Source organism: Heteronotia binoei, chromosome 15 (genome assembly GCF_032191835.1).
Source record: "Heteronotia binoei isolate CCM8104 ecotype False Entrance Well chromosome 15, APGP_CSIRO_Hbin_v1, whole genome shotgun sequence".
Taxonomy (NCBI): Eukaryota; Metazoa; Chordata; class Lepidosauria; order Squamata; family Gekkonidae; genus Heteronotia; species Heteronotia binoei.
This window is the reverse complement of record NC_083237.1, coordinates 57,529,257-57,535,256: the sequence shown is the minus strand read 5'-3', so window position 1 is coordinate 57,535,256 and position 6,000 is coordinate 57,529,257. Positions and strand designations below refer to the sequence as shown.

The 6,000-nt window shown below is 51.3% G+C and overlaps 1 protein-coding gene across 1 annotated transcript in view; it reads left to right on the top strand.

Annotated features, from left to right (window-relative positions):
- The first annotated feature begins 1,971 nt into the window (after positions 1-1,971).
- RARA (retinoic acid receptor alpha) overlaps positions 1,972-6,000 on the top strand; it is a 263,977-nt gene continuing 259,948 nt past the window's right edge. Inside the window, exon 1 of the mRNA XM_060256131.1 lies at positions 1,972-2,218. The gene's annotated coding sequence lies outside the window, so the exon portion shown is untranslated. The remainder of the gene's footprint in view (positions 2,219-6,000) is intronic.

Below are 6,000 nucleotides of genomic sequence, written 5' to 3'. Positions count from 1 at the left end.
TTTGGGGGCGGGGTCACAAAAGCACACTTTGAGGGGGGGGGGAGTGTAAAAAAAAAATAGAGGCACACTTCACTGCTACTTCTGGAAAAGTTCTTTTTAAAGATTTTTCTCCCGGAGACTGCGTCTTCTGCATGAGTTGCTGCCCAGGTTTCCCTCCCCAGTGGAAGGGAAACAGTTCTAGAGTAGTGAAGGAGAAGTAAAACAGTAATCTTTCCTGAAGGGATTATACTGTGTAGCATCAGCAGCGATTGGCACAAACTGGAAGATGCAAGGCCAGAGGGAACTCATGCAAAGACAACAGAGGGCAGCTTCCTGCATTGCAAGCTCACAGATGCCCTTATAACTCTGTTTTCTTTGCATTCGAATCTTAGAGTTGGAAGGGACCTCCAGGGTCATCCAGCATAACCCCCCGCAAATGTTATCCCCCTACACAGCCCCAGTGACCCCTTTTCTTTTCTTTTTCACCAACAATTTTATTTCGCAATTATTCAAACAGAAAATTCAACCAATAATGCCACTTAGGGCAACATTTCCCCCACATACAAGTACACTGTCCAGAGGACAAGTAGGTTGGAAAAGGCACCAAATACAATTCAAGAAAGTATAATGATCTTACGTACAGCACGCTTGTTAATTGATTCGGTATATATAGGGTCGGCATCAATTCTATCTAAAACTGAGTCCCATTTTGCATACAACTTCTGAGCAGCTTTTATAGGGAGTGACCCCTTTTCCATGCCCAGAAGGTGGCAAAACCCCCCAAAAACCTCCAGGATCCCTGGCCAAACTGGTCTGGAGAAAAAACGTTGCCTAACGTCAAAAGTGGCGATCGGCATTTCCCTGGGTGTGTAAGAAAGGGCCACAAGAATTAAGCACTGATGCAACCCTTTCTGACCTTTCTCTCATGATCTGCCAGAGATCCCAGAATCAGCAGAGAGCCAGTTTGGTGTAGTGGTTAAGTGTGCGGACTCTTATCTGGAAGAACCGGGTTTGATTCCCCACTCCTCCACTTGCACCTGCTAGCATGGCCTTGGGTCAGCCATAGCTCTGGCAGAGGTTGTCCTTGAAAGGGCAGCTGCTGTGGGAGCCCTCTCCAGCCCCACCCACCTCACAGGGTGTCTGTTGTGGGGGAGGAAGGGAAAGGAGATTGTGAGCCGCTCTGAGACTCTTCGGAGTGGAGGGCGGGATATAAATCCAATATCTTCATCTACCTCACAGGGTGTCTGTTGTGGGGGAGGAAGGGAAAGGAGATTGTGAGCTGCTCTGAGACTCTTCGGAGTGGAGGGCGGGATATAAATCCAATATCTTCATCTACCTCACAGGGTGTCTGTTGTGGGGGAGGAAGGTAAAGGAGATTGTGAGCCGCTCTGAGACCCTTCGGAGTGGAGGGCGGGCTATAAATGCAATATCATCATCATCATCTTCAGCATTGCTGTCAGATGGCCACCTAGCCTCTGTTTAAAAACCTTCAAAGAAGGAGGAGAGCCCACCACGTACTGAGGAACTGCTCTTAACAGTCAGCAAGTTCTTCCTAATGTTTAGCTGAAAACTTTTTTGATCTAACTTCAACCTCTCTTGTATGACAGCCCTTCGATTATTCGAAGATGGTGATGACATCACTTCTCAGTTGTCTCCTCTCAAGGCTAAATAGACTGCCTTCCCTACGTCACCTTCTAAGTGGGGCTAACCCGCGATCGAACCCGGGACCTTCTGGGCACAGCTGGGGCTGCCAAGCCAAGACTGCGCCGCTGAGCCACAGAGCCCCCTCCGCAAGCGCTCTCGCTCCCTGCCCGGCTGAATCCGCCGGCGGCACGGCGAGCGCGGCGTCCCCTCGTGCAGGGCTCTTGGGCCAGCCCCTCCCCTCCTCTCCTCCCCCGCTGCCGGGCGATTGGCTGCGAGAGGGGGGGAATGGGCGTGTCCGCCCGGCCTCCCCGCCCCCCCCGCCCCCAGTGTAAAGTTTCAGCCAAGCACATGACTGGCCTTAATGGCTGCTGCGCTCTGGGGCGCGCGCGCTCTGGCCAGCGCAACGTTCCAAGCCCTCCGCCTCCGCCAGCCCCAGCCGCCAGCCGCTCGGGGTGACTTTGCAAAGAGGGACCGACCGGGGGGAGAAGGAGGAGGAGGAGAGCGGCTGTCTGGCCGGCTGCGCGGTGCGGGCTCCCCCGGCCGAGGAGAGGGGCTGGCTAGTCTCGTTGCCCGTCCCAAGAAGCCGCTCGTCCAGGTAAGAGAGAGGCGGCCCGTCTGGGCAATTACCTGCCTGCCTGTTTCCTTTGGCAAACTTTGCTGCTCGAGGGGTTGGGCAGAAGGGGGCCGGGAAAGAAGAGCTGGGCTTGGGGGGGTTGATTGTGTTGCGTTTTCGGAGTGGAGGGGGGGGGAAGAAAAGTTCCGAAAGAGTGTTGGGTATGTTTGTGTGCGGGCGGGCGTGCATGGCGAGCATTGGTCTCCTCCTCCTCTTGGAGAGCCGTGTTTTTGTTCCGAGTGCAGTCTCGGATTACTCGCTGCACGGTCCCTGCTGTTTGTTTCTTACCCTCTCTAGCCTCCCCCCCCCCGCCTCTATTCCAAAGTTGTGTTTCGATTCGGGGGCAGGATCGGGTCCGCGACTCTTCCTCCTGGAGTTGACACCTCCGTCTGGCTGCAGAGGTTGACTTGGCAGTCTCGGATGGGAGGGGGTAAAGTTCAGGAGGCATAGGGGTGACCTTAAAAAAAAAATATTGCTACCCTGGGCTTCAAACTGTAGACTGGTTTTGCTGGCAGCAACTGCTTCTGGAGTATTGACGCGGGGGGGAGGCAGTTTGGTGGTGGGGAAATCCGCGCTCTGCTCCTTCTCAACCTCCCCCCCCCTCTCTCCATGGGACTTCTGAAGAAGACCCAACTGTTGCTTCCTTGTCCAGCTGTCATCGGTGGCCTGTCCACACACCCCCTCTTGCTGCAAGGGTTAATCGAGCCAGCTGGAGGGTCGTGGGTTTCCTTCTGGGCCTCCCCCCCCCCCCATCCCGCATTCTTTTGCACAGCCGTTCCTGGCTCTTCCTTTTCTGCCGTGCCTCAGTCATTTCTGGAGGAAACCTTTTTGTGTATCGCTATGACGGGACCAGTGTTCCCTCTAAGCTGACTTAGTGTGAGGCGGCTCACAGATTTTTAGCCTCCGGCTCACGCATTTTTTGTCTTAGCTCAGGAAGGAGGTCCCCAGAGCACAATCAATGATGCAGTCGCTCGCAACTTTAATGCCAGTCGCTCACAAAGTAGAATTTTTGCTCACAAGACTGCAGCTTAGAGGGAACGTTGGGCAGGACCCCCACGTTGTGCTCAGATGGGCATCCTCAGGAGAAACTGAAGGTGCCCCCCCTGCTTTTCCCTCCAGAGCCACATTGAATATCTATGTGGGAAAGTTTCTCTTGTTTGGCTTCTCTTTTTTCCTCTGAACTAGCTAGGCTGCTGTGATGGCGCTGGAGATCCCTTTCCTCTTCTTCTGTGTCTCTGTGAGCAGTTTCTGCGTGTCTCTGCCTTTTCCATATCTCAAAGGGAAAAGGCAACAGAGTCCACAAGGTGTTCTCTGCACTTCATGTGTGGGTGTAACTGTAGTTGTTTTTGCATCATGGGGCGGGGGGAAAATGTGTGTGTGTGCGCAGTCTTTGATTCTATTGCATTTGTGGACGTTTGTGATGTCGCTCTCTCAGTTTTGGAGGCACTGTTGCCTGTCTCTGCGCCTCTCGCCCGCTGTGATTGCAGAAAAAGGTCCTTTGCAGGGAATTGTAGAGTCAGATTTAAAAAAAAGACAAGGAGAAAGCCAGCAGCGTCTGGCTCTTGCCAGACTGCCAGTGGTTGGTCAGCCCGTGGGTGGAAAAACAAGACCGTGGCTTAGCTTTTAAACTTGGTCTGTGTTTTTGCAGCGTCTGAGCAGGCTGGGTGGGTGTGAAACTGGACCCGTGGCGCTAGCGTTTGGTGTGTGCCTGGCTCCCACGGCTGCGCATATTGAGTCCAGTGGTGCTCTGGCATTTTGGAGTGTCACTTTGACAGGCATCTGCGGTGCCGTGGCACGGGTCCCACGTAGAGGTTGCGCTGTTGATGTAGCGGCGGGAGGAAAGGGGTTTTTTTTTGCATGTGTGGGCAGGCTGTCTGGAGGGTGAGCTTTTCACTTGGGATTGTTAGTGGCAGCGTGGAAGTCTGTGGCTGACGTGCGTGGCTTTCTTTTGACATCTACTGCCTCTAGGATCGAGATCACGATTTGGGTGCTTAGCGGTCCTTGACAAAAAGGTAAATCCTGAAGCAAAGAAACAGCTGGAGAGGAACCATCAGCTGGCTCGGCTTCGGGCCTTCGGGGAGGAAGGGGGAAGCGTGTGTGGGGTGTGGGTGTGTGTCTGCATTTGTTTATTTTTTCAGGCTTTGAAAGTTCAGTCTTGGCAGCCAACTCTTAACACGTCCTTGGCAGGAAAGGGTTTTGAGGGTTCCCTTCCCTCTCTCTGGCGAATTCTTAAGAGTTGTTCAGCCTGTCTTGTTTGCGATTGTAGCTTCATAGGCTTCCATTGTGCTTTTAAGTACCTGATTTCTGCAAATCTGTACAGCAACCCTGTAAGGAAGGCCAGCAGCCTTATCCGTATGTTGTAGACCAGGGGTGGCCAAACTTGTTTAATGTAAGAGCTGCATAGAATAAATGTCAAATGTTTGAGAGCTGCAAGACATGAATGCCAGATTTTGAAATATGAAAGGAAGGCAAATAGATGGGGGGGGGGGAGACGGAGAAAGAGGTGGAAAGAAAGCAACTTTTAACTTTAAATGCATTCTCCAAGCTACTGGCTGGCTTGGCTTGGATAAGTGATTTAAAGAGACAAATGCCTTCCCCAAGACTGGGTGGTGGGGGCTTCGAGAGCCACACAATATGTGTGAAAGAACCTCACGTGGCCCTCTAAGCTGTGGGGTCTTGTGAGCAAAAGTTCTACTTTGTGAGCTACTGGCATTAAAGTTGTGAGCTTCTGCATACATTAGTGTGCTCTGGGGCAGCGTTCCCTCTTAAGTCGTGGAGTCTTGTGAACAAAAATTCCATGTTGTGAGCTACTGGCATTAAAGCTGTGAGCTGCTGCATAAATTAATTTGTTCTGGGGCCATCCTTCCTGAGCTAAGACAAAAATGTGTGAGCCAGAGGCTAAAAAAACTCAGCTTAGAGGGAACGCCGCTCTGGGGCTATTTTTCCTGAGCTAAGACAAAAAAGCTGGAGGCTAAAACCCTGTGAGCTGGAGGCTAAAACCCTGTGAGCTAGCTCATGCTAACTCAGCTTAGAGGAAACGCTGCTCTCGAGCCACAGTTTGACGGAAGCCCAGAGACTGGGGTGGGAGGGATAAGAACTTGTCTTAGCAAACTTTTAACAAGTTTGTGACTGAGATGAGATTTGAACCTGGAACTTGGCAGATTGATAGCCTGTTCATGACACTGACTCCACTGGCTTAGATAGATCCAGCTGGGTAGCCATGTTGGTCTAAAGCAATAGAATAAAGCTACAGTTCTGTGGCGCCTTTAAGACCGACAAAGTTTTATTCAAGGTATGAGCTTTTGTTTGCTTGCGCATGAAAGCTCATACCTTGAATAAAACTTTGACTGTCTTAAAGGCGCCACTGAGCTTTATTCTGCTGAGTTAAAGACAGTGCTGTCTGGTGGTTAGAGTGTGGGACATGGGTGTAGGAAAACCCAGGTCAAATCCTTGCTCAGCTACAAAACGTACTCGGGGAACTGTGGGCTAGTTAGTTACACTCTGTCTGCCTATCCTCACTCACCAGATTGTGTGGCGGGATGGCATATATCACCCTGAGCTCTCTGGGAGGAATGGCAAAGTCAAAACGTACAGACTGAAGAATTATTTATTATTATTTATTAATTTGCCTTATATCCCGCCCTCCCCGCCGAAGCAGACTCAGGGCGGCTCGCATCGAACGGTCACAAGAACCAGCATTAGTAAGCTGTAACATAAAAATATAAAATACATCTTAGATAAAAACATATAAAACAATATCATAC